The sequence below is a fragment of the Pelecanus crispus genome, chromosome Z (genome assembly GCF_030463565.1).
Source record: "Pelecanus crispus isolate bPelCri1 chromosome Z, bPelCri1.pri, whole genome shotgun sequence".
Lineage (NCBI taxonomy): Eukaryota > Metazoa > Chordata > Aves > Pelecaniformes > Pelecanidae > Pelecanus > Pelecanus crispus.
The window spans coordinates 75,833,732-75,859,741 of record NC_134676.1 but is presented as its reverse complement, the minus strand read 5'-3'; the positions used below and the strand labels follow the sequence as shown (position 1 = coordinate 75,859,741).

At 41.5% G+C, this 26,010-nt stretch overlaps 1 pseudogene; it reads left to right on the top strand.

The window, feature by feature from the left end:
* The first annotated feature begins 3,984 nt into the window (after positions 1-3,984).
* LOC104024402 (inorganic pyrophosphatase pseudogene) lies at positions 3,985-4,799 on the top strand (annotated as a pseudogene).
* Positions 4,800-26,010: the final 21,211 nt, after the last annotated feature.

Below are 26,010 nucleotides of genomic sequence, written 5' to 3'. Positions count from 1 at the left end.
GGATCTGGGGTCAGAAACGTCAATTCCTCTCTTCTGCTGATTGTGTAATAGGCAAACATGCATTGCATTAACTCTTTTAACTCCATTAATCTGGGGTATGCTGCAGAAACATAAAATTACTTGAGCACCTATGCCTGTGTACTGAGCTTGCCAGAGGCAGGTTAGTTCTAGTCTGGAAGAAGCGTAGCCATACATAAGACATTATGGTTACCTGTACATGAGAAGGTACATCTTTTTCTTCGGGACTCTTGACCAGTAGCACATGCTGAACGTTGCAGTGTATGCGTGCTCTTTAATAGATTTTTTTTTTTTTTCTTCCACAGTTCTCAGTTACTAATGCAGATGAAGGAGTGTTCATAAATTCTGCTTAAGAACTCAGTCATGGTTTTTCCAAAACATTCTGGTCACCATAATGCTTTGAAACTGTAGAAGAATTAGGTTTCAAGGTAGCTCTAGTTGTGTATGAGAAGTCAGGATGTAGAGATTTAAAGGCAATTTACTGTCAGAAAAGCTATGATCTCACATGATGTGGCAGGGAATTGACAATTTAAAAGCACAATTTGAAGGTTAAAAGCTACTGATAACTCTGGTAAGAACAGGTGAATTATCAGTCCATCCCAGAGCCAACACTGCCTGTGTAGTCTGTTAGTTCCCACATAAATCACAGTGGCCAGCAACTTACTTTACACTGGCTTCAGTGTTGTCTTAGCAAAACTTATTTAAAATTGAATTTTCAAGTAAAACACAAATTACCTTAATTTTCAAATTCCCCTATCACAGATTGTGTCCATAGCTCATTTGTAACTGCAAGTGGCAGTCAGTTTTTCATTTTTCTATTTGTTCCTGTAGTTAGAGTCTAATGATCACATTTACATTAACTTAAGATCACCTCAGTAAGCTTTATATACATTTTTTAGCCATGATTTGAGTTGTCATGCTCAATTTTGGCACTGTCACAAGACTAGTCTAGCCAGAGAATTATGAGCTGATACATACGAATTGTTAGAATACAGCTGATAGAACCCTTATCTGGTTGGATTGCATCTCTCTTCCAAGGCTGAAACAGCCTATGCAAAACAGGATCTTGCATTAAAACTTGGCAGTACAGTAAATTTAGGAAGATTGAGGGCTTGTCTTTAATAGTCAGTTGAGCAAATAATCACAGTTTATTAAAATTTTTCTGGTTTTGAAGAAGTATTGAGCTGAAGCCATAAAGCTTATTCTTTGTCCTAGAAGGTGTTTGCCTGGGAGATTACGTTGACAGGCTGCTTATTTTGCAATAGGTAGGGCCATGGCTCCATGCAAACAAACTTTGCTGAGGCTTCTTCATAAATAAAATGAATGATGGTTATTTAACCTGCTACTGACTCCTATACTCAGCAAAGCATACCGATGAATGAGCAGTCCTCAAACAATATTACGCAGGCAAATGCCGAGCTGGCGTAAATAACTTTGGTTTAGCAAAGGACCCATCTTTCTGCCATCCTCTCTGGGACAGCATTCTGTCCTCCTGGCTTTGTTGTATGGGGAGAAAGAACTTCTCTCTCATGAGGGGTTTAAGGTAAAAAGCTGCAGCGTGCAACACTCAAGCTGATGTCTGGTTTAAAATAGGAAGCTCCAATATACTTTCAGGAGAATCTTTGGGAGCGTGGTGGAGGAAGGTCAGGTAGGGTAAGGCCTTCGACCTGAGTAACTTCTCTAGTCAAACCCTGCCACATGGATTCTTTAAGCAGGTATATTAAACTTAGTGGGGGAGCAAAGAGAAGAGTAAAGGTTCCCTGGAAAAAGGGGCCATCTGGAGCTGTGACAGTTCAGTGGCAGGGGACGTGCTCCTGGTCTCCCCTCTGTTAGCGTGGCGCACAAGGACTCACAGAGAGCAGTGTTTGCAGATAGTGCAAGTCAGCCTCCTCCTCAAAGATGCCTCATCATGCCTTGGAGGCATGATACACCCTGGTGTTTTAATCAAATGCTTTGAACTTACGCTAATATATACTATACTTAAATTAAAAGCAAACAAAAAACCAACCTTCCCATGGGCTATAGAGCTACTGTTCTTGGTTCATTCATCATTTTGCCAAAATATTGATGAATGCAGTTAACAGTGTTTGAGTGTAGCTTTGTTGCAGACTGAAAAAGATTGACAAAAGTTTATCTTACTAGTGTATCTGTAGAAGCTTTTAACCCCTATACAGACTTTTCAGTTTCCTCCTAAACCATCAGAGTTTCTGTTGAAAACCTTTGTTTACATAAGCTTTGGAGAGAGAATATTGTGATTTAGTTCTCCATCTTCAGATGGCAAAACTCTTTATCACCTGAATTCCACTTAAAAACGTATTTAAAATCCATTGAAGTGCTATTTCACAGTGTATTTTGTGTGTGCCTTTGTTAGTATTTCCAAATACACACTCCCCAGTTTACTGTACTATTACTGTTTCCGTTCAGAATGATATCACTGAGGTTCTGGGCAAATAGAAGGCAAGAACAAATTAGCTTTCTCTTGCTCATGGGCATTTTTCTTTATGAAAAATATGGAAGTAAGGGGACACACAGTGTAAGATTTCCCTCTGGATAATGATTAGATCCATTCATGCATGTGTACTCTGAAACTGCTTTGTAAAATACCTTATTGTAAAGGGACTATGCATTGGTAGGAATTGTGTGTCTTTGAAATGAAGTTTTAAGTTTTAATAATTTAAACTCTGAAAAGTCTGCCTCCAAGGCCAAGCAGGATGTTGGGTATGTATAAGTAACCTTTTATTAAAATACCTTTGTTGTTCCTTTTCTTTGAATTAAATCAAAGAAATATGTATATTACTGCTCAGCATGTTTGTTATTATACAAGTGTTCCATCTTGCAGCTTCCTCTTGTTTAAATCTCATTTGTTTAGATTATGAAAAATATGCAGTCATTGGTTGGATTTGATATAGAAATGTATACAGTTGCTCTCTGCCTGTTAGTCTCCCTGGCTAAGTGAGTTCAGAATGTTACTTAAGTCTTAGAGTACTTGTAAATATTGAGGAAATGTCTGTCTAGTAGGGGGGGAGAGAGAGAGACCTAACTTATTGGACAACTCTGCCAGTATCCTCTTTATTTGGCAGTAACAAGCTATCTAATCAGCATATGTAAAGTGGCCCATGAGGTTTAACAAATGCAGTTCTAGGCTAGCCATATCACAGGCTGTCTCTTGTCTGGTAGAGTGTCTCAACAAATCAAACACCAGAAAAATTAGACACCAGAGCTCTGGCAAATGCCCAAGAGTGGAAAACATTAAAGCTATGGCTTGCAGTGAAACCTCAAAGTACAAATCCGTGAGGAACGAGGCTTCGCTACTTTTGATCCTCAGAAATCTTTTTGTAAGAGAATGTGAAAGCACTTTTTTTAAAAAAAATTATCAAACAATATTGTAAGATCCATGCAAATGGTTCAGTTACATGGTATTTTTCTTGAGAAACTGATCCAGGCCTACACTAACCTATAAACCTTCTCCCAAGTATTGCTGCTGAAAACAACTATGCTTATGCAGTCAGCATTAAACTATGGAATACTTGGAGAAGAATTAAATTTGGAAAACCAAAGTAAATAATTTCACAGAATCGCAGAATAGTTGTGTTTGGAAGATACCTTTGAAGATCACCTATTCCAACCTACTGCTCAAGCAGGATCAGCTAGAGCAATTTGCCGAGTTTGGAGTCTGTCTTCATCTTCGTTACTCCTCCCCACCAAGTATTCGGAATCATAGAATCATTTAGGTTGGAAAAGACCTTTAAGATCATCCAGTCCAACCATTAACCTAACACTACCGAGTCCACCACTAAACCAATTAAGGGCAGAGTAATAATTAATTTTATGCTTCCTGGCTTGGTGGCTGGATTATGTATAATGAAAGTAAAAACTAGGAATCATTAAGGTTGGAACGGGCCTCTAAGATCATCAGTCGAACCGTCAACCCAACACCACCATGTCCACTGAACAATGTGTGGCAGGATGGCCGGCTACAGCGTGGAGGAGCGCGCCATGCCTCACAGCCTGGAATACTGGCTTTTTTTTCAAGGACGCTGCCGGCCGCTACATCTCCCCTTTCCATGATATCCCCATCTACGCGGATGCTGGCAAGAATGTGTTCAACATGGTTGTGGAAGTACCTCGATGGACAAATGCTAAAATGGAGATTGCAATAAAGGATCCCTTAAACCAATTAAGCAAGATATCAAGAAAGGAAAACTACGCTACGTAGCAAACGTGTTTCCCCATAAGGGTTGTATCTGGAATTACGGTGCTATCCCACAGACTTGGGAAGACCCAAGTCACAAAGACGAAAATACTGGCTGTTGTGGAGATAACGATCCGATTGATGTGTGCGAAATTGGAATCAAGGTCTGCTCTCGAGGAGAAGTCATCGAAGTGAAGGCGCCGGGCATGGTTGTGCTGATCGATGAGGGAGGACGGACTGGAAAATAATCGCTATCAACATTGAAGACCCTGAAGTGGACGACTATGATATCAATGATGTCAGAAGGATGAAACCTGGATACTTAGAAGCTACAGTGGACTGGTTCAGAAGATACAAAGTACCTAATGGAAAGCCAGAAAACCAGTTTGCTTTTAATGGCGAATTTAAAGACAAGGATTTTGTGGTGAACGTCATCAAAAGCACTCATGAACACTGGAAAGCTTTGCTTGCAAAGAAAACTGATGGAGGGGAGATCAACTGCACAAATCTGACGGTATCTGACAGCCCTTTCTACCCTTTCGTTCAAAAAACGGGTAGACGTGGCACTCTGGGACATGGTTTAGTCTAGTCTACCCTTAATTGGTTTAGTGTGGACTTGGTAGTGTAGGTTAATGGTTGGACTGGATGATCTTAAAGGTCTTTTCCAACCTAAACGATTCTATGACTCTATGATTTTATGTCCCAAAGTGCCAGGTCTACAGGTTTTTTGAACACCTCCAGGGATGGTGACTCCACCACCTTTCTGGGCAGCTGTTCCAATGCTTGACTACCCTTTCTGTGAAGAATTTTTTCCTAATATGCAATCTAAACCTCCCCTGGTGCAACTTGAGGCTGTTTCCTCTCATCCTATTGCTAACTACTTGGAAGAAGAGACCAACACCCACCTCCCTACAACCTCCTTTCACGTAGTTGTAGAGAGCGATGAGGTCTCTTCTCATCCTCCTCTTCTCCAGGCTAAACAACCCCAGTTCCCTCAGCTGCTCCTCCATAAGACTTGGGCTCCAGACCCTTCACCAGCTTGCTCTGTCTTCCCCTCTGTGAGGTACTCCAGCGTTTCTTCTTTTAATTTCCAGTTATCACTGATCAAGAACAATGTGGATGTGTTATAAGTAAGTGTTAACAAGTCCTTTTTCCCATTTTCATTTGCCCTTTTTTTATTCTTTTATGTTCCCTCGTCTCCACTCACTTTATTGTGAGATTTTCAGGACAAGGATAATCTTTTTAAGGTGAAAAGACATTATATTCCAATACACAGACTGTCACAAAATTGTCGTATCCACACACCAGTGTTTTCTTTTGCTTTTAAAAAAAATGTAATGTTCTATAAACAAATTACATGCTCCTTCTGTGGAATATCATGCTATCCTCACCTCCTGGAAAACAAAACCATCTGGCCACAGTATTTCAATTATTGCTGAGCCACAGGCTAAGGAGGATGGCCAAGACTCTCACTGTGTGGTGATCCAAGAAAAAGGGATGGTGATCAGGGCTGAGAGCATCTGGTTGAAACTGCTCAATATCTGTGAGATTTTTCACATTTGAAGTTTTTCCCATGGAATTTATGTGCATCCTTCATGGACAATGATATCTAAGGTACAAAAGGAAACAGTGTATATATATATATATATGTATATATTTAGGCTCAAGGTTGTTTTTTTTTTTTTTTAAAGCTCTAAATCCTCTCACTTTTGGGGGCTAGCTTTGTTTCAAAAATAATCTCTGTGTTCCAGTGTTTAAAAAGTCACCCCCCCTAAGGAATATTAAGCAAACAGTGTCCCTTTAAGAGCTAAATCTGTTAGCAGCCATGTCCGTGGAAATTTTACATGCTGAGAGAATATATGTCAAGATATAATTGTTTTTTTGTGACCAAAAACCACATTAGAGAAATACTGAACGTTAACATAGAGAGGGAAAGATAGCATCATCAGATCCTACAACATTTTGCTCTGTTTAGATAATGTTTTAAATTTATGTTTTTCATTAATAGTTCTGAGGATAAACTTTGATTTTTTTTTCACAAATATCTTCAAAAATGGGGTTTTTTTGTTCATTGTCCAGTCAGATACATACTATGCATGGACTTTTCTCTCTGACTATAATTTATTTTTTTATTCATGGTGTTCAATTGGCCATTGACATCACCTCATAATGGTTTATGTCCTGTATGGACAATTCAGTTTTATAAAGATAAGGAGAAGAATCAAACAAAATTGCAAATTGATTAGATGGGTAAATCTTGCATGACTTTTGGAAGAGCAAGCATTCATTCAATGACAGAGTTTCTGAGAGTTTCCATCAATAGAAACATTCTCGCAAATAAAAATCTCCCAGAAATAAATGCTGAGTGCAAGTTAAAAAGTGCACTATGAATAGAAACATATAGTCAAGTTTCTTTTTCAAATGTTGGACCCAAGCAGACCCAATCCTTTTTGCTGTGAAACTGTTGCATTCTTGTTAACCCAGGCAAGGGCAGTCAAGAGCAAAATTTCAAAGTCTTAGTGGATTCAATAAAAGAAAAGTTGTTGAGGGAGTTGGGAACCAAAGGCATCCAGCAAGGGCTAGAACTGGGGGCAAAGAATTTGGTTTGTGAGCAACAGAACAGAACTTGGGGTCAGAGGGCCCCCTTGGGCTAGAGGCCCAGAAATATGAATGCTTTTTTAAGACGAGAGCAAGAGCCAAAAAGAGTGATATCAAGGGAAAACATGGTAGGAGAACAGAGAACAGAGTCTGTCCACTGAATAAGTGAGCTAAGCAGTCATGTTTTATGACTGAATATGACACTAGATTTAAAACTAATGTTTGATGCTTCCATCAACAAATATTTGATGTTCCAAGAATATGAATAGATACAAATAATGTAGCTTGATGTATCTATAGATACCGACACAGAAATTAGTCCTTAAGAAAGCAACTGGTACATTGCTGGACCCCAACACTGGCCACCTATGGTACAAAAAATGGTGGCTAGGGTGGGAGGTGGTTCCTGAATTCGGTGGAAGCAGATCCAGGAGCAGCTGGAAAGCCCCCGGATCTTTCTCACTACTACAGCCATGACAGCCTGGAAGCAAAACCGCCTTGGCCATGTAGGTGAGCAAAATCCTAAAGATGTTTTGGTCCTTACTTATTGAAGCACCCCACTATTAGGGGAGTGGTGGAAATATGTGCTTTAAGAAAGATATCTGGCTTAGAAATCAAGTTCAGCCGCGCCTTGAAGCAGAGTGCCTGGCAATTTCTGAAGTCCACAATTAATACATTGATTGCAAGATATCTCTTGTAAGACATCAAGACATCTCACAGGGTTTCCTACTCATGTCTCAAGGGCTAGAATTACAGCATACTCCACTAGCTTTGTCAGAGGGATCCCTAAGGAATGTCTCCTTCCCAAGTGCCTGCAAAGATAGAAGCTGTATTTGTGTCTTCCCCAACCAACCACTGTGCAGTTGCCAAGCATTCAGGAATCACTCTGCACTCCCATATGGACTGCGAGATCTCCTTCCTGATATCTGTGAGTATTTGCATGCAATCTCCCAGAATTTGAATGGACATGCAGACTGAAGGTGGAAACAAAGATTATGTACGAGTAGCCAGAACTCCCTGGGACAGCCGTTCTACCCGTATGCTTGGTTCTCATCGCAGAGAGTCACAGATTCATAGCAGTGATTGAAAGGGACAACTTGACTTGTCCAGCCCCTACCTGGGTGCTGCTGAGAGAAACTGGGGGCAGTGTAGCCTGAGAATAAAAATACACTGCTAAAATTGTTACAGGAAAATTCATCTGGCTTTTTCAGAGTGCTTTTTAAAAAACTGTTTTAGTGGCTGTTACTTAAGTGTTTTAGAAACAGTTGTTTCTAAGTAGTTGTTAATACAATATTTCAATAAATCAAAAATGAATGATTCCAGAATTGCTCACTTAGCTTTTGCTGCTGCTTCTCTGTCTTACCACTTCGCTTTCTGACATCCCAGTTTCCCTATTTTGTGAAATCAAGCTAGAGATAGAGCTCTACTCAAAGGAACATGATAAAAACTGCCATGCAAGTAATATATCACCGCAGATTCTTTCTCAGAAGCACCTGTTATTAACCATGTCAAATATAGGTACACATCTGGCAAAAGCAGTACCTGCATTTCTGTACCTGTTGTTTAACAGAGTTGCAAGTAACAAACACCTGCACCTAAGAAGCTCCACTGTCCCAAAATGTGTTTACAGCTTAGTCCAGACCTGCTGTTTCAAACAGAGAAATGTTTTTTCCAGAAGGATACAACCATTCTTTTGTTGTGGGCTTGCAGTTGCACAGCCATTTTCACCATTATGTGCTGAACTGGGCAACACTAATAGGTCGCTATGACCTTGGTAGCCACTCCTGCACGGCTGGGAGGTGCACAGAGTGTGATGAACCTTGAGACTAGCTGAAACAGTGGGGAGTCCCTCAGGCAGAGAGCTTCAGATCGGCACCTCAGATGTTCTCACCATGCTCACCCAGATCACAGGGATCATCTATTCTGAGCTATTCCCGTTTTCCACAGTAGTTACAGGCTCTGGCTTTGCACAGGGATGAGCACCCAGTTAGAAGCAATGACAATGGGAAACTAACATTGTGACCTGGCGTGTCTGAGCTGCCAAGTCTTAGTGGTCCTTTGTATTGCTGCTGTGGTTATTTAATTACCACTCTCACAGTGAAGCAGCTGTTAAGTGGCTCTGAAGACTAATATACATTGAGTCTAGACAGGCACAGTTTGAAACCAGAGTTTTCAGTTTCTCTCTAGACAACCAATGCTATCTGAGTTTCTGTTTCAAAAAATATTCAACATTTCTGTAGCATTTTTAGCTTCTTTGCAAGAGAAAGATCATCCTTAGTTGTGTTATTACATCCTGCTTGACATGAGTTACTCCCTAAGAAAGTGAAGAAAGCTGATGGGGAAATGAACAAGTTTCAGTTACCATTTAAGCCAATTACAAAAGTCCCACAGTTTAATGCTTTTCTAAATTTCTTTGCAATGGAATATTCTTATAATTAAGCACACATCAGCGGAGAGAGAAGGCTGAGCTTTGATGCATTACAAAGGAGGCAGCTCTGAGAAAAGTCTAACTCCTGCATTTTAAATAGTGATTTCATAAAATTCTACGTACATTTTCCTTTCCCTGAGCAGAATATATTTTAGTTTCTTTATTGCAAATATTAAGTTCTTAGGTGTTGTGTGAACTGGGTGCATATTGGGGACTAGTAGTTAGAAGAGATGTAGGATTACTAGAGCTCGTATCATCATGGTCTTTTCATGTAGCGACTTCTGCTTTTACTCAGGAGTTTTTTTCCCAGTTCAGTTCTTGACATTGACCCAGAGAGTGACTGTTATATAAAGATGTACAGACAGGAATTAATTTGATTTGCTATGGATGAATGGCAGAATGGTGCCCCTGAAATGCAATATATACTCACCTGCTTCTGGAATCAACTGCCTTTAGCAACCATCAGTGTCTGTCCTCAGGCATGCTTACATTTGTAAGAGCAGTCTTGCCAGGAACAGAAGTGGGAGCAGCTGGTGGCTGTTGTGTCTATGTTAGTGATACCAGCCTGGACATCAAGGAAGAAACAGTGGGAACAGCTGCAGGATGCATCAACATTTTGCCTTGTTCAGGAGCATGATCTGTCTCACATATTGGAAAAAGTGAACAAACAGATGACTGAACAACTTCCCCTACTTCCTTTTAGTTTGAGACCTCAGCCCAGAATGTGAAAGTGAAAGCCACACGGTTAGCACTTGATTTTGGCCTTCTGCTTGTCTGTCTGTGCCAGAAAGCCATGTGGCAGACGAAACGGCTCTTGAATGGGTCTTCCCTTGAGTGGGCTTGGAGACGTCATGGAAGTGTTGGCACTATGTCTGGGAGGCACAGCTGCTGTGCCCTTTGCCTAAGGACAAGAAATTCAATCAGTAAATCATAACTGGGTGGATTACCTGAAACACAGGGCACAGGTTCATTCTGTGTACTCATCATTGTGAGTCATTGTTGCATTGTGTCATGTATTCCAACCCCATGGTGTCAGTGTAAGGTGCGACAGTTAATTTTGATACACAGGAAGCAAGTGTCTACAAATTACTGCATCCTCTGAAAGGAGCTATTACAAGATTGTATCTTCTCATCCATTTCTTAGTGACTTGCTCTGGTTTTTATCACAGTTAAAGGTTCTTTTCAGGCATATAATTGTGGTAAGTTTGGATATGGAAATACTATATTCTATTTCTGTGTATCACGCCCTGAAGGACCTGGGCATCTGTAGAAACCAGTAGGCATTTTGTCTTCAGCTGACTCCACCACAGCTGAATCAAGATAATTTTATGTATCCCCTCCTGGAAACCTTGCCTTTGCTCTTTCTTTCTTTTTCCCTCCTAAGCAAAAAGAAATATTACTCAGGCAACAAATATTTTGTGTGTGTGCATGTGTAAGTGCAAACATTAGATATGGCTCAATGGACAGTGTTGCTTGGCAGCCTAAAGATATTAGTTTTCTTGCACATGTGTTTGTGTGCTCAATACAGCCTTACCTTGCTTGTCACTGGGATGTGACATACTCTGTTTCTCAATGCCATGAGGGAGCAGGAGGCTCACCTAAAAGGCTTATATCATATGAACAGGTGTGGCTTCAAAAGAATCTCCAGAGTATTTCCAACAGGAACTTATTCGTCACTGAGTCTTTTCACAGTTATCTACTCATGAGAGTGGAGCTGGTAAACAAACTCTCATTGGGCAATAAAGCTATGCGTGACATGAAGTAATCGGTTTTCCCAAAAGGCAAAAAGAAAAAAGATTTCTCTGGCTGGTTCAGATATTCACATGGCAACTTACTCTTTGGTTAGAGGGCTGTGTGGCCAAAGAAGTTGGGATGAATTGACTGCAGTGCTTCTCTCCATCCCTAGGGAATAGGGAGCAGGTGCCAGACCCTTCATGGGGAGCAGGCACACCATGCAGGGTCTGAATGCAACTTCCCCAAGCATCTTTAGGGAAACCTATTAGTGAAGGGGTTAGAGCAGCAGCCACTGGTGTCCTACAGGGTTTGGCACAGTGGTACGAGTCTACCCCTCTAAGACACTGGCAGGCTGTAGCTGTTTTAGCATCAAGGCTCCAGCAAGAGAACTCCCAACTATTCTTCTAGATCTGTTGCCTACAGGTATTCTACCTTGTATGGAGACAGTTAAATATCAAGGCAGTGTGAAAAAGGTGTGACAATCAAAGTCAATTGGTTAAGGAATGTTAAATTATGGTTGTGAATACTTCCGCAGCATTTGCCTAATTCTGGGGAAAGAAAATAAATTACTCTGCTATGTTTTACCATATCTGTTAATATCCTCTGATTTAAAGGAGAGATATCAGCACAGTCAACTAGGTCCTGCATTCAGGGGTGGATAGGATGCTATTATATCTTCATATTTGCTATTATGCCTTAAATATAGAGTACTCCATGACCAAGTATCACTAAAGCAAAAGAGTAAGCAGTGTGTCAGCAACTGTTGTAACTGATGTCCCAAAAGGTGATTCCAGACTGAAGCAATGCACTGTCAGTTGTTGGGGAATATTGAACCCTGCTGCAGTGGAGCTATGTTCAGCTATACCAGCCTAAAGCCTGCCCAGCATCCAACCCCCTCGCCCCCCGATATTAAAATAAGTCCATGCTGCATGTCCAAAGTGTTACTGAGATTTTCATTATTTATGCTAGAAATTTTCTGAAGTTTTAAAGAAACCTCAGTGTACCTTCTTGTGCAAAGACAGAAACAGAAAAAAAACCATATTCTGCTCTCGTGAATCTCACTGTGGTATCTGAAACATAGGATGTTTCACATCTGATCATGCTGAATTAATTTATGTTTGTAATCTTTTCCCACTTTACCTATACATACGGAATTGAACCTTTGCTCAACAGATGATTATTTCCTTAAACACAATGAACACCAACATGCTTCCTTATATATACCGTTCCTAGTTTTTATCCACAGTTCTGAGGGCTAGGAAAATCATTCCCAAGGCTACCATTTCCAATTAACACAGTTTGCAAATGTGCAATGTGATCTAATCAGGTTATAATTCATGTAGCTACTAACATGCAAAATCTTCTAGATTCTTTATTATAATTTCATTTCACTTCTACTCTAAGTATGTTGCATACTCTGTGGTACTACAAAGAGACCAGACTGTTCCTCACAGAGCTTCTGATCAGGTTTTAGCCATGATACTACAGACAATAAACAAAGAGTAGGAGATAAATAAGGGAAAATAAGGTTACAACTACCTTACAGTTAGTTTTAATACAGTGGAGTATAGAGACACCATCAGAAATCCATTTCATAGTCTCTCTACAGCAATGTAACAAATATGAAATACAAGACCATATCTTAAAACATGTTTAAGTACAGTAGCTGAATCAGTTTTGTTATCATAGTTCTGGAGTAAGCCAAATACAAATGCAAGTAGTAGCAGTGTACTCAGAAATACAAACCATACAAAACTATAAAAGTATTTTTGTACTAGAGTTATAAAATCACTTTCTAACACACCATTAAATTAGGGCTTAATTTAAATCATGCCCTTCTTAAGAAAGCACCCTCAGGAGGAGTTGGAAGCTACTGTGCTACTAGAAAGCTATGACCTGATTGCCATAACTGAAACTTGGTGGGATGAATCCCATGACTGGAATGTGGCTATCGATGGCTAAAGGCTATTCGGAAGGGACAGGCAAGGAAGGAAGGGCAGAGGCATTGCCCTCTACATGAAGAAATCAACACAGTGTAAAGAGCTGTCCCTGAAGAATAGCCATGAGCAGGTCAAAAGCTTATGGATAAGAATCAGAGACAGAGGCAACAAAGGTGACCTTGTGGTTGGTGTCTACTACAGGCCACCTGATCAAGGGGAGACTACTGACGAAGCCTTCATCCTCTAGCTCCAGGAGGCTTCACGCTTGCAGACTCTCGTCCTGCTTGGGGACTTCAACCACCCCGACATTTGCTGGAAAAGCAACACGGCAAGCTGTAGGCAATCCAGGAGATTCCTAGAATGCACAGAGGATACCTTCCTAAGCCAGGTAATAGACATCACTACCGGAGGGGATGGAATAGTAGACCTGAAGGTCACCGATGCAAGTGAGCTCATTGGTAATGTCAAGACTGGAGGCAGCCTGGGCTGTAGTGATCATGCGTTGGTGGAGTTCACACTCCTGAGGGACATGGGAAGAGCGAGGAGTACAGTCAGGACCCTAAATTTTAGAAAAGCAAAATTCCAGCTCCTCAAGGAGTTAGTCAGAAGGACTCCCTGGGAAAAGGTCCTCAGGGACAGGGGAATGGAACAGAGCTGGCAGATCTTTAAGGATACCTTCCATAGAGTGCAAGAGCTCTCAGTCCCCAAGTGTAAGAAATCAGTCAAGGAAGGGAAGAGACCAGCATGGCTGAGTTGAGACCTGCTGGTCAAACTAAAGAGTAAGAGGGAACTGCACAGGCAGTGGAAGCAGGGACAAGTGTCCTGGGAAGAGTACAGGGAAGCTGCCCGGTCATGTAGGGAGGGGGTCAGGAAGGCCAAAGTGCAGCTGGAGCTGAATTTGGCAAGGGATGTAAAGAATAACAAGAAGGGCTTCTACAGGTATGTCAACCAGAAAAGGAAGGTTAAAGAAAGCGTACCCCCCCGATGAACAAGAATGGCGACCTAGTATCAACAGACGAGGAGAAGGCTGAGGTACTCAACAACTTCTTTGCCTCAGACTTCACTGGCAACCTCTCTCCTCACCCCTCTCAAGTCGATGGACTGCAAGATGGGGACTAGGGCAGTAAAACCCCTCCCACTGGAAGGGAAGATCAGGTTTGAGACCACCTGAGGAACCTCAATGTACACAAGTCTATGGGACCTGATGAGATGCATCCCAGAGTCCTGAGGGAAATGGCTGATGTAGTTGCCACCCCACTCTCCATGATATTTGAAAAGTCATGGCAGTCAGGTGAAGTCCCTGCTGACTGGAAGAAGGGGAACATTGTGCCCATTTTTAAAAAGGGTAGAAAAGAGGACCCTGGGAACTACCAACCTGGCAGCCTCACCTCTGTGCCTGGGAAGATCATGGAACAGATCCTCCAAGAAGCTATGCTCAAGCACATGGAAGACAGGGAGGTGATTTGAGACAGCCAGCACGGATTCACTAAGGGCAAGTCCTGCCTGACCAACCTAGTGGCTTTCTATGAAGGAGTGACCGCATCAGTGGACAAGGGAAAAGCAATGGATGTCATCTATTTGGACTTCTGTAAAGCCTTCAATACAGTCCCTCACAACATCCTTCTCTCTAAATTGGGGAGATATGGATTTGATGGGTGGACTGTTCGGTGGATAACGAATTGGCTGGATGGTCGCATCCAGAGGGTCGTGGTCAGCGGCTTGATGTCCACATGGAGACCGGTGACAAGTGGAGTCCCTCAGGGGTCCGTACTGGGACCAGTGCTGTTTAATATCCTCATCGATGACATAGACAGTGGGATTGAGTGCACCCTCAGCAAGTTTGCAGATGACACCAAGCTGAGTGGTGCGGTTGACTCGCCAGAAGGACGAGATATCATCCAAAGGAACCTGGACAAGCTGGAGAGGTGGGTCTGTGTGAACCTCATGAGGTTCAACAAGGCCAAATGCAAGGTCCTGCACCTGGGATGGGGCAACCCCCAACACCAATACAGGCTGGGGGATGAAGGGATTGAGAGCAGCCCTGCGGAGAAGGACTTGGGGGTACTGGTGGGTGAAAAGCTGGACATGAGCCAACAATGTGCACTTGCAGCCCAGAAGGCCAATGGTATCCTGGGCTGCATCCAAAGAAGCGTGGCCAGCAGGTCGAGGGAGGTGATTCTGCCCCTCTACTCTGCTCTGGTGAGACCTCACCTGGAGTACTGCATCCAGCTCTGGGGCCCTCAGCACAAGAAGGACATGGAGCTGTTGGAGCGGGTCCAGAGGAGGGTCACAAAAATGATGCGAGGGCTGGAGCACCTCTCCTATGAGGCCAGGCTGAGAGAGTTGGGGTTGTTCAGCCTGGAGAGGGGAAGGCTGCGGGGAGACCTTGTGGCCTTTCAGTACTTAAAGGGGGCTTCTAAGAAAGATGGGGAGAATCTTTTTAGCAAGGCCTGTTGTGACAGGACAAGGAGTAATAGTTTTAAACTAAAGGAGGGTCGATTTTGTTAGACTGGATATAAGGAAGAAATTTTTTACAATGAGGGTGGTCAAGCACTGGAACAGGTTTCCCAGAGAGGTAGTGGAGGCCCCATCCCTGGAAACATTCCAGGTCAGGTTGGACGGGGCTCTGAGCACCCTGATCTGGTTAAAGCTGTCCCTGCTCACTGCAGGGGGGGTTGGGCTAGATGATCTCTAAAGGTCCCTTCCAACCCAAAGCATCGTATGATTCTGATTCTATGATTCTGATTCATTTGCACTGGGCACATTGCTGGGTTCTTCCGTTTCTTCCCAACTGAAAAGCAAATGCAGTTTCAGTGGATGCATTGGTTGACCAGTGAAATGATTCTCAGCAGCTTCACAGAGCTTTGTAAACAGCAAAACAACAGTTTCAGGACATGGGGAATATTAAATATTTGTTACAACAGACCTAAGCTGCTTACTGATTCTGAAGGTATTGAAGTGTTTTGCAAAATGTTTTCATGAAAAGATAATCTCTTTGTTATATTTTCTAAGAAAGCTGCTAACATTGCGTGGTTCCTACCTGCCGGCTCCAATGAACTGAGTCTTGATTTTAAGAGACAAACATGAAGAATAATTTTCTTCTATTATATTGAGGTCTGCTTCTTAATTTAGTATCTAAATACTGCAGTTATTTTCTGATATACGTAAGATATCTCAAGCCCTTTCCCTCTTTAGTCCCAAAGCTTGCTGCACTTCTCTTACCTTTCTAATTCAGTTATTTTACTGAATGGGAATCTGTCTAACAGCCAGCTTTGCCATTCTTGTGAAGCACCAGATCTATCTAATGTACAGACATTCAGAGGCACCGTGTATCCTCATTGGAACCGCAAAGGAAACAACATTTAAAAAACCCCTTCCGCCCAAGAACTGTGCTCATATTCATGCCAAAGGGACACCAGGAGAACATCCCCAAAGTAGAGAGGTATTATGAGAGGAGATACTGATATCACAAATGCCACACATCTTTTTCTGTGCCATAGATAGATTACTGTCTATGGATTCAACTTTTGGCTTCCTTACCCTTAATATCTGGTATGTCCCTGAGCAAAGTAAGTGCTCCGCCAATACTTTGCTCTTTTTTGTGTGCTGTACTATCTGTGCACTCCTCCTAATTCTTTTTCATGAACCTCAATCCTTTCATATGTTGATATAGGAGGAAAGTGTCCATCTGACTGGGAAGGGCCTTCTTAACCCCTGCCCCCTGGCTCTGCTGGCCCACATCTGCCCTGTAGTGGACACCATGCTCTGAATCTGCTCCTCTGCCTCTCCCCTCGGAAGATCACTCCCATCTCACAGCTGAAGGAGAATTCCTGGGGAGTTGGGCAGAAGTGAGCTTGAAATAAGGGGAAGTAGATGCTTGCTTTAAAACATGAGACTGAATACTCCAAAAGTCAGCAAGAGAGACTTGGCATAGTTTGTTTGACATGTTTGATGTAGATACCTTAAGCAGTGAGATCAGAATGAGGAGCAAAGTTTTCAAAGAGCTAACTTGACCTTCAGAGCCTGGAGGACCTTGAGACCTACCTCTCCTCGGTGACCCTGCTGTCTAAGCACCTCTCTTGTTGCCAGCACTCACTTTTAGAACCTTACGTGTGTGTTTACTGACATGGCACGTAAGACTTCTGTGCTCTCGCTACTCACTGTAGCTTGATGCTGAAATTTCCAGCAGTCCAGTCGCTTTGTGCTGTGTTCCTGTTCAATGGTCAAGAGCGTGCACTGGCTAAACTTTCTTATATGACTCTGTAATTTTTCCATTTGAGTCCAAGTTAATCTCTCTTACTTCCCATTTGAGATCCCTTTGCAGGCCCTTGATTTTAAAGAGAGCTAGCCAAGGCACTCCAGCCTTAGTGATAAAAATTACAGTAAAATGAAGTACATCATAAATCATACTTAAAATACAGTGTTTGAGATCATCTGCCATAGGTGTGCGCCAGGCAAAAAGAAGGTCATGGTAGCTGTATGCTCTCCAGGTACTTAGCCCTGGAGGACTAGCTGAAGTCCAAAAACCCTCCTGGCATGTTTCTACATGCTATAGGTCTGCTTAGACCCTCCCGGCACATGCAGCTTGTCCCAGCTTCCTCACCATCCCCAGCTTTGGTCTGCTGCAGGGCAGGGTTTCTGAGGAGGTCTGTGTCTCAGAGATCTGTCTTCTGAAGTGTGTGCATGGAAGAAATCCTCTCCTGGCTAGATACAGGAGTTTTCCAAGCTCTTTTTTTATCACTCTTGCCTTAGATCTGCTGTAAAGGAGCAAAGATCTCACCCCACATGTCTGAGAACAGAAGAGGGATACTGTACCAAAAAAGAGGATGAAATGAAAGGGTGGTAAAGCATGAAAACAAAAAAGCAGAGGTTATGATTTAGAAAAAAAAACAAAAACCAAACCAGAAACAAAACCCAAATTGTTTGTTTTTACAGAACCAGCTTGGGTAGGCAACAGGAAAAGTGGATCAAGTCAGGGAGGTGCAGGCCTTCATAAACAGTGACAGTCACCGGAATATGTTGTAAGAATGTTGTTCAGAAAAATATGTGGCAAGATTGTTTGGAAATATAGCCATGTGCTGTACAGATTTGGGGCATGTTGTCATTTTTACAAAGCCCATGTGTGTGTCTGGCTTGCAATAAGCACTGTGTGAGCAGCTTACCAAACAGCAAAATCCCGATCACTGTTCTGCAAGCTGGATTTCTCACCAGAGTGAATGAGTGACCTGCTGGCACAGCAATGTGCAGGAATGTTTGGCCCACAGAATTACATATTTCTGCTGATATGTAATGAAGTGCAGCACTAGGAGTCATTACTGGCTAAGAGCTTTACAGAGAATATCTGCAGCATACGCTTGCGTATCTCTAATGGCTGTGATTATGATGCATGCAGTGCCAACCATGCCATCAGCAATACGCAGGGCAGAAAACAAACCTTTCCCTCCTTCCCCAAGGTTCAACATGTTTTTCCTACTTTTTCTTCCAACTTACATCCATTTATGTTTTCTTAATTTTCATTCTGTGTTTTTTAAGTGGGCCAGACCTAGAAAAACCTCATTTTTGCACAACTGACAGGACTAAAATGCTGTACTGATTTGCAGTCAGTTCAGAATGGAGTAGGGTTTTGTTTCCAATCCTCCTGTCAGGGCAGAACTTTGGGTTTCTGTCACCAAGACCATAGCTGCTGTCATCCCAAAGAAGCTTTTCCCCATTACAAACATTAACCTGAGTCCTAGAATTATGTGGTCTGTGTCTTCTTTAGAATCATGCCTTTAAATATCTTTAAGAAAGCTTTCCAAATTTATGCCCAGACCTTGCTTTTTCACTGTGTGATAAGCCCCACCCCAGATGGTGATATCTTAGTGCTCACACTCCATTGCCTTCCTCCTCTATATACATAGTTGATTTCTGACAAACCTTCTTAAAAGCAAGACGATCATATTTATGCAACATACCTTGCAATTTTAGCTCTTAGAAAAAAGCTAATTTGCATCACTGTCAGAGAACATTAATTCAAATGGTGTGAAATTTGGTAGTTCTTAAGCAAAACCTGACCACATCGATCTGAAGTTTATGGCCAGTGAGACCATGAATTCTGATTCCAAGTGGATTAAATTCCTTGGCTCTAGCAGAGAGAAGAAGGAGCAGGAGAACTGCTATTCATAACCAGTTTAACTCAGTGCCTGGGAAAAATGAAATGACAACTGTTTGGTTGATGGACATGAGCAAAACTTTGACATGAGATGCCCTGACCATGATTCTAACTTCTCTCTACTATTACACATGTATTTGGTATTATTCAATTTTGATTGTAGGGAGAGGTCCAGCATTCCCAGAGCTCCTCAGCTTGAGAACAGACATACATTTTAGAAAGTGAAAACCTTTCTGTATGGATGCAAAAAGCAATCTCAGCTTGGGAAAAATACATGTTCCTATACAGATAGCAGTGCCTTAAACTGATACTGTCCATACCAACAGCCAAGCATTGTCAGTGCTGTAATTATTTACATGGCAGTACAGGTATCAGAGAATTTGACTGTAGGAAGGTAGAGCATTTTATGCTCTTTTATCTTTATCTTTTATCCAGTGCTTTGTGGTGCTTTACCGTCTCTATGGCATTTGGATGAGTCCAGGTGACAATAGGTTCTTTCTATCCATTTCTTGCTTGTATAAGGTATATGAACACGTAGAAACTTGCTTCACTAATTGCACAGGTGAAGCAACCGTGTCCCATTTCCTGTTACCAAGTGTATTACTATCTATAGAGCTCTGCACTAATATTGCTACAGCTTGTTAGCAGAACTACGTTGACCACAGTATCTCGTAACTGCTCCATATGAAAGTGTTCCCAGGTACCAGGGTGTGTTCAAGAAGGCGTGGGAAGAATACTTCCCAAACCCATGTTAAGCAACAGTAAGCAGATGAGTTGCCTTCTCTTCCTTCACTTGTATAACAACCCCCACTCTTGTGTGTATTTCCCATAGTGATCCTGACAAGCCATGAGCAGACGTTGTTGCAGTGCTGGCCTGCGCTGGAAATTCTGCCAGGAGTGTCTTAGCATTGTTTTCATGTGCCTGGCTTATTTTGTCCTGAAGCAATTACTATACTGGGTGAGGAAACAGTAAAAAGTCACTGGGTGAAGCAAGTTTTAACTGTGATCTTTTCCTCCCTCTGCTCCTTTTTTCATGAATGTTAATATTAACTGTTCCCTTCTCTTTCTGAACATTTAAAAGGCAGCTTTTTTCAGCCTGCAAGCTGATTATGAACAATAATTTATTCTCACAACCCTTCAGTGAGGCAAGTAGGTACAATTATTACCATTTTACTGAAAGGATAATCGAGATACAAAGTTTAATGGACTGCTTAAGGCCATATGACAATTCAGGTCTTATTTTTATTTACAGTTTTTTGAACAATTTGGAAAGTTGCATTCAGAGAAAGGAATCTCAAAAGCATTAATCTGCTTTATAGAGCTGTAAAGGAGATAATTGACCCCAGTCTAAATTACTTTTTTCATGTTAGCCAATGAGATCAGCACTTGGTTAAATTTCACTTAACAGTCCAGCTGTCTCCCTCCAGACCCAATACTTCCCCCTGCAATACTACTCCCAATCCTTCTCTGTGAAAGGGGCACTCAACAGCAACATTCAGCACAAGCTTTACTGTAAATTAGTTTGAAAGCAAGTTTATGGTATCAGTGCAACGTCGTCCATCAGTAATCTTCTCTCAGTGTAAACCCGTCTTCTATCATTCAGTTTACCTTGGTGATGGACTTCTTAAGCCACCTGACACTGAAGAGTCAGAGCGCCTGCACAGCAAATCAGCTTGGAGTAATGACAGCAACTTCACTCTTCTCACAGATGTTTTGCTCTCCTGTATCTACATGACCCAACCATCCAATGTAGGAAGAAGTCCTGGAAGCTGTGAGCTTCTGCACTCCTATTTTCATCTTTGCATCTTACCAGCAATAGAGTAAGGTAGAACTGCAATGTCTTGCCTGACAGTCTGTTTCATGGCAAAACAAAGCTAACATGCCAAGCCATGCCCAATGAAAACAGACGTGCAGTGGTCACTCCATGTGCTAGCAAACGTATCAAGCTACATTTGCCAAATATATTCCTTTCTGAAGTTCTTTGAGGTGCTGCTATATAAGAGACACTAGATGGAATATTTTTTAAGTCTGCCAAAGTTGAGACCTTCCAGGAAGGCAGAAATCAAATCATTCCCCAAAACTTACAACTAGGTTCTGCTACAAAACTAGTACCTTAGATACCCACTTAGCATGATTTCCTTTAATCATGGTAGGATTTATTTAAGAATATTGTAATATTTAGGAATATTGTAATATTTAGAAATATTACAAGAACAAACTCACCAGTAAGAAAAGTGGTTTCCAGTTTTCATATTATAATTAACACTTCAAAAAATTCCAGGATACAACTGTGTGGTCTTAATAAATATACTGTACAAATCTAGCAAGTTATCTTTGAGAAGAAGTAATTTCCCTTTTTTATTTTAATAGAAGGTTTCAGTCCATGGAGCTGTTTGCTCATTTATATATGTATTTTTATTAATGGAATACATTTCAAGTCACATTTGTCCTTGTCTATCGTCAAGTCATGATTTATTGTTTTCTGCATGTCAGAGGCAACATTCCCTCGTTGGGTAACAATTTCAGTAGGACTGAAAGTCCTGACAGCAAACAGAGCCTCAGGAAGCCCTGCCCCAGCTTTTATTTCTTCTGGGCAAAAATGTACTCCTAGTGTGGAAGCCCAACATTAGCACAGGTAACAAAAGAGCAAGGGCTAGTGTAATATACATGGGTGTCATCCTTGGCACTCAAGAGTCCAAAAAACACAGTATATTGCAAGGGAAAACCTGGGCTGTAGCCAGGCACAGTTTCTCCATGCCCTGGCCAAAGCTAAGGATGCATTACTGCTTCTTAGTTTCACATGCAGTGTCTGTATTGCTTGTACCTTACCCAGTAAAGTAAAGTTTGCCCCCAATATGGCAGTTCTAACAATGCATGGAGCCATAAGTGTGCTATGTACTTTCAGATTAATTTTACCCTATATGGACTGATGGGACCAATATGCTAAAAATATATAACTTATTTCTTGTGGTATACAGATTTCATTTTAAAAGACTACAATTTCTTCCATCCTGTCTCCTACTAAAGCTTCCTTTGTTCTGTCTCCTCTAGGCTACATGAGCAGCTTGCAGCTGCTCTTTTAAACTGGCTTAGCTGAACTTTCTGAATCTTTGCTCTCTCAGTTACCAGCAGCAGTCAGAGGTTCCCATGGAAACAGTGGGAAAACAATGCAAAGCTTATAGGAGAGCTGCCTGAGCCCCAGCTTTCAGTGGAGCTTCATGGTTGTATCATGATTGTACAAAGGCTGATGCTTGAAGTGCCCATGCTAAACTGTTAGAGAACAAGCAAACGACAGCAGACCAACTTTGGGGATAAGAATAATACACAAACCTACACGTTTTGTCTACTATCACAGAACCACTTAAGGAATATTGTTATAATGTATGTTTTTTCTCCATTATCCTGTGTGTCCTTGTAATTTTAAGAACAAACATATTTTCCTCATTTCCATAGCAACACCCTTCAGTGAGATGGAGCTGTTCAGCTCGTTCTTTATTGCTACTGATTTTACCCAAAACGCTGCTTTTGAAACTAACAGTGAGGAAGAAGTATCCAATCTGTAGTCCTTATTTCTCTGCTCCTCATATGATAAGTACTATGGAGATGGGCAATGTGACCTATTCCTTCCAACTATTACATTACTCTGTCAGAACATTAGGAAAAAAATGAAATTTATCCAATTATGGTTTTCAATATAAATAATCTCAGCAATGGTAACTTCATTTTTTGCTGTTACAAGGACTTGGGCAGGACCTATGTCGGCTCTAAGTCTTGAGCTGGCAGATATGTCTATGTCCTATGAGTAAAATTAAGCTTAGGATCCTTCAATTCTGTCTCTTTCCCCAAATAACAGTTTACCTCTCTTCCTGTTCAGCACCAGAGCTGGCTCGTAGCCAGATGGGGGCTGGCTCAATGCCTGTCTTGTCAATGTATGGTCATGGATGCTGGGTTTCCATTTCATACGACATACAAGTAAACCTGAGGCATAACACGTCTGACAGAGGAGTACCTGGGGACTGTGGCCACAGGATTGGTCATGCATGGCTTATGTCAGGTTTATGTCATAGACTGTTTCAGGGTTTGATTGTCATCACTGTCACAATGGCATCAGCTGACCATGCAGTGAATGGTGCTCTTAATCCTTACCCCTTGAGCGAGCTCTGTAGTATTCAGTTTTATCTACAGATTAATCCAGGACAGGAATGGTTGACATTGTTCATAACTAAAACTATGAAATGTTAAAAAGTGGGGAAAATTCTGAAAAGTATATGACTTGAGATTTATAAAGGGCTATTTAAGAAGGGAGGATTCCACAGTTCTTTATGAACTACAGTCATAAACACCCCAAAAAACTTGTCTGCTGGCACACAGGGAGAAAGCAGACAGACAGACAGCACTTACTGTTCTTAGTTACTGTTTGCATTGTGGGTAATGCATAGAAACTCCAGGCATGGATAGGGATGCCACAATGATTGCTATCGCACTGACAAAGGATGGAAAGACAGCCCTTGCTCCAAAGGGCTTAATGTTTATAGTGCTGTACTCCTCACAGCAGGGAGTGATGAAGAACAATAAATCAAACTTGGGATGCAGCTCCTTGCCGCGTGGGCAGCTGGGCACTCATGGTGCCAGAGGCATGTATCTGCTGCTGGTGTGCACAGAAGAATGGCGCTCAGCTAACACTTTTCTCTGTGCGGGCCCCACTGCAAAAGCAGGTGTAAACATCTGTGCAGGTGTTCTTCAGACAATAAATTGGGTATGTAAGTGTTAAAGGAAGCAGACTTGGGGTAAAAATACTTAATTTTCATGGAGTTTTTCATTTCCCCAAGTGAGCTCCATTAGCACAGATGCCTGGAAAGAATGCACTGGACCTAATGCCCTTGCTGGCCTTCAAATCTTTCAGCTGGTGGTCATCAGCAGTCTATCACAAACCTGTGTTTCCTGAGGCTGTAAGAGAGCATGGAGAGCCTCTCAGTCCTCTCACATGGTACAAACTAATGGATTCTGATCCAGGTTGACATTTTCCACATTAGAGACTCCAAAAGCTGTTGGTCACAAATGTGCAAATATCATGACAAAATTCATATCATTGACTTTCTAAGATGGGAGGTGGTAATGAAAACTACATTATACTGGTGTCTGCAAAGAGCACAGACAATAATTTCCTAATACTGGGCATGCAGGTGTACTGAATAGAGGCCTGTGGTTCTGCACACATGAGTCATGAGACCAAAATGATGATCTGGCTTAAAAATTATGAAGTTTGCTTTTTACTTAGTAAAACAAATGGGTATCTAGTTGCATTCAGAGCTTTTAATCCATAACTTTTAACCATACCTCAATGTAGGTCACATGTTCAGGCTTCTCTTTGTTTTGTAAAATACTGTATTTGTGGAAAAATCTATGAAAAAAAAAAGCATCACACTAAGAGGAAGGATGTTGCATAGAAGCAGTACAAAACGTGGGAAGAAATCACAGTTCACCCCTATCGTTGCTGATTATTGTTCTTTGCAATGTGTTTGCTACACCAAATCAGCTTGGTGATCTTACAGTTAGAATCCAGTTTTAGCCCTCTGTGTCATTTGCATGATAATGCTACAAGCCAGTTGCACCAGCAAGTACTTTTGCTGATGAAATCTAATTATACAAGCTTCAGTTCAGAGAAGCCCTTTAGTGTAAGGCCAGTTCTGTGGACAACAGTGAAACTGCCTTTATGCTTAGAGCTACCTATATATCTAAATTAAATCAGTGCCTTTCCTGTTCTTCCCATTTTCACAAGAAAATAGTCAATTCAGGTAAAAGAGAAGTCCATAAAACCTCCTTATTCCCATTCTTCTAGAGGTTGTACTTATTTATGGCATGTCTTCTCAATCACTGTGCAAAGTAAAGAACCAAAAATATTTCTGCTATTTCTGCAGCAAAGATTGACAGGCAGAGCTTGGTAGCCTTAGAAGGGGGTTTTCTAAAATATCTCACTAGATCAAATAACTATCTTATATTGAAATCAAGAAAAGTTTGATAATAGTGCATGTGAGTATCTTTACATCTTATTATTACCCAAATATGTTCAGAATTCCAGTCTGTGCATGAGTTTAGCTATTACTTGTTCTTGTGTGTCTGTACAGGATATTATATGAAGCAGTATTTGGTACAGTGTTAATTTAAAATTAACAGGAAGGAATGAAAAAAAATTGAGATATAAAGTAACAGAAAACCACCCTGAGTTCTAACAGCTAATCCAAAGCTTGAAGGAGTAGAAAACTTTCTTCCCAAAGGTGCTATACAGGTGCTGTACAGGCTGAGTAGAAGGAACTCTGCCTTCTATTTCTCACATGGGCTGGAGGGAAAGGGCATCAACAAAGAAGCAGTGCTAGCAGGGTATTTGAGATGAACTATTTGTTAACAAAAAAAAAAAATAAAAAAATAAAAAAATCAGGCCATTTCTTTCTACAACTACCTGAAAGGAGGTTGTAGCGAGGTGGGGGTCAGTCTCTTCTCCCAAGTAACAAGTGTTAGGACAAGAGAAAATGGCATCAAGTTGCACCAAGGAAGGTTTAGATTGGATATTAAGAAAAATTTCTTCACCTAAAGGGTTGTCAAGCACTCAAACAGGCTGCCCAGGGAAGTGGTTGAGTCACCATCCCTGGAGGTATTTAAAAGACGTGTAGATGTGGTGCTTAGGGACATGGCTTAGTGGTGGACTTGGCAGCACTAGGCTAACAGTTGGACTCGATGATCTTAAAGGTCTTTTCCAGCCTAAATGATTCAATGATTCTATAATCTATGTGTCTCTATTAAGTGTTGGTGCTGTGTGATACTGGCTGGGAATCCTCTTCAGCAGGCTGTTATAAGTAGAGAGTGACTTAGTTCATTGAGTTAGCCCTTGCTTGGAGCAATTACAGCTTTGAATTCTAAGTATTATTTTGTATTAGGCTATGAAAAGTAGTTT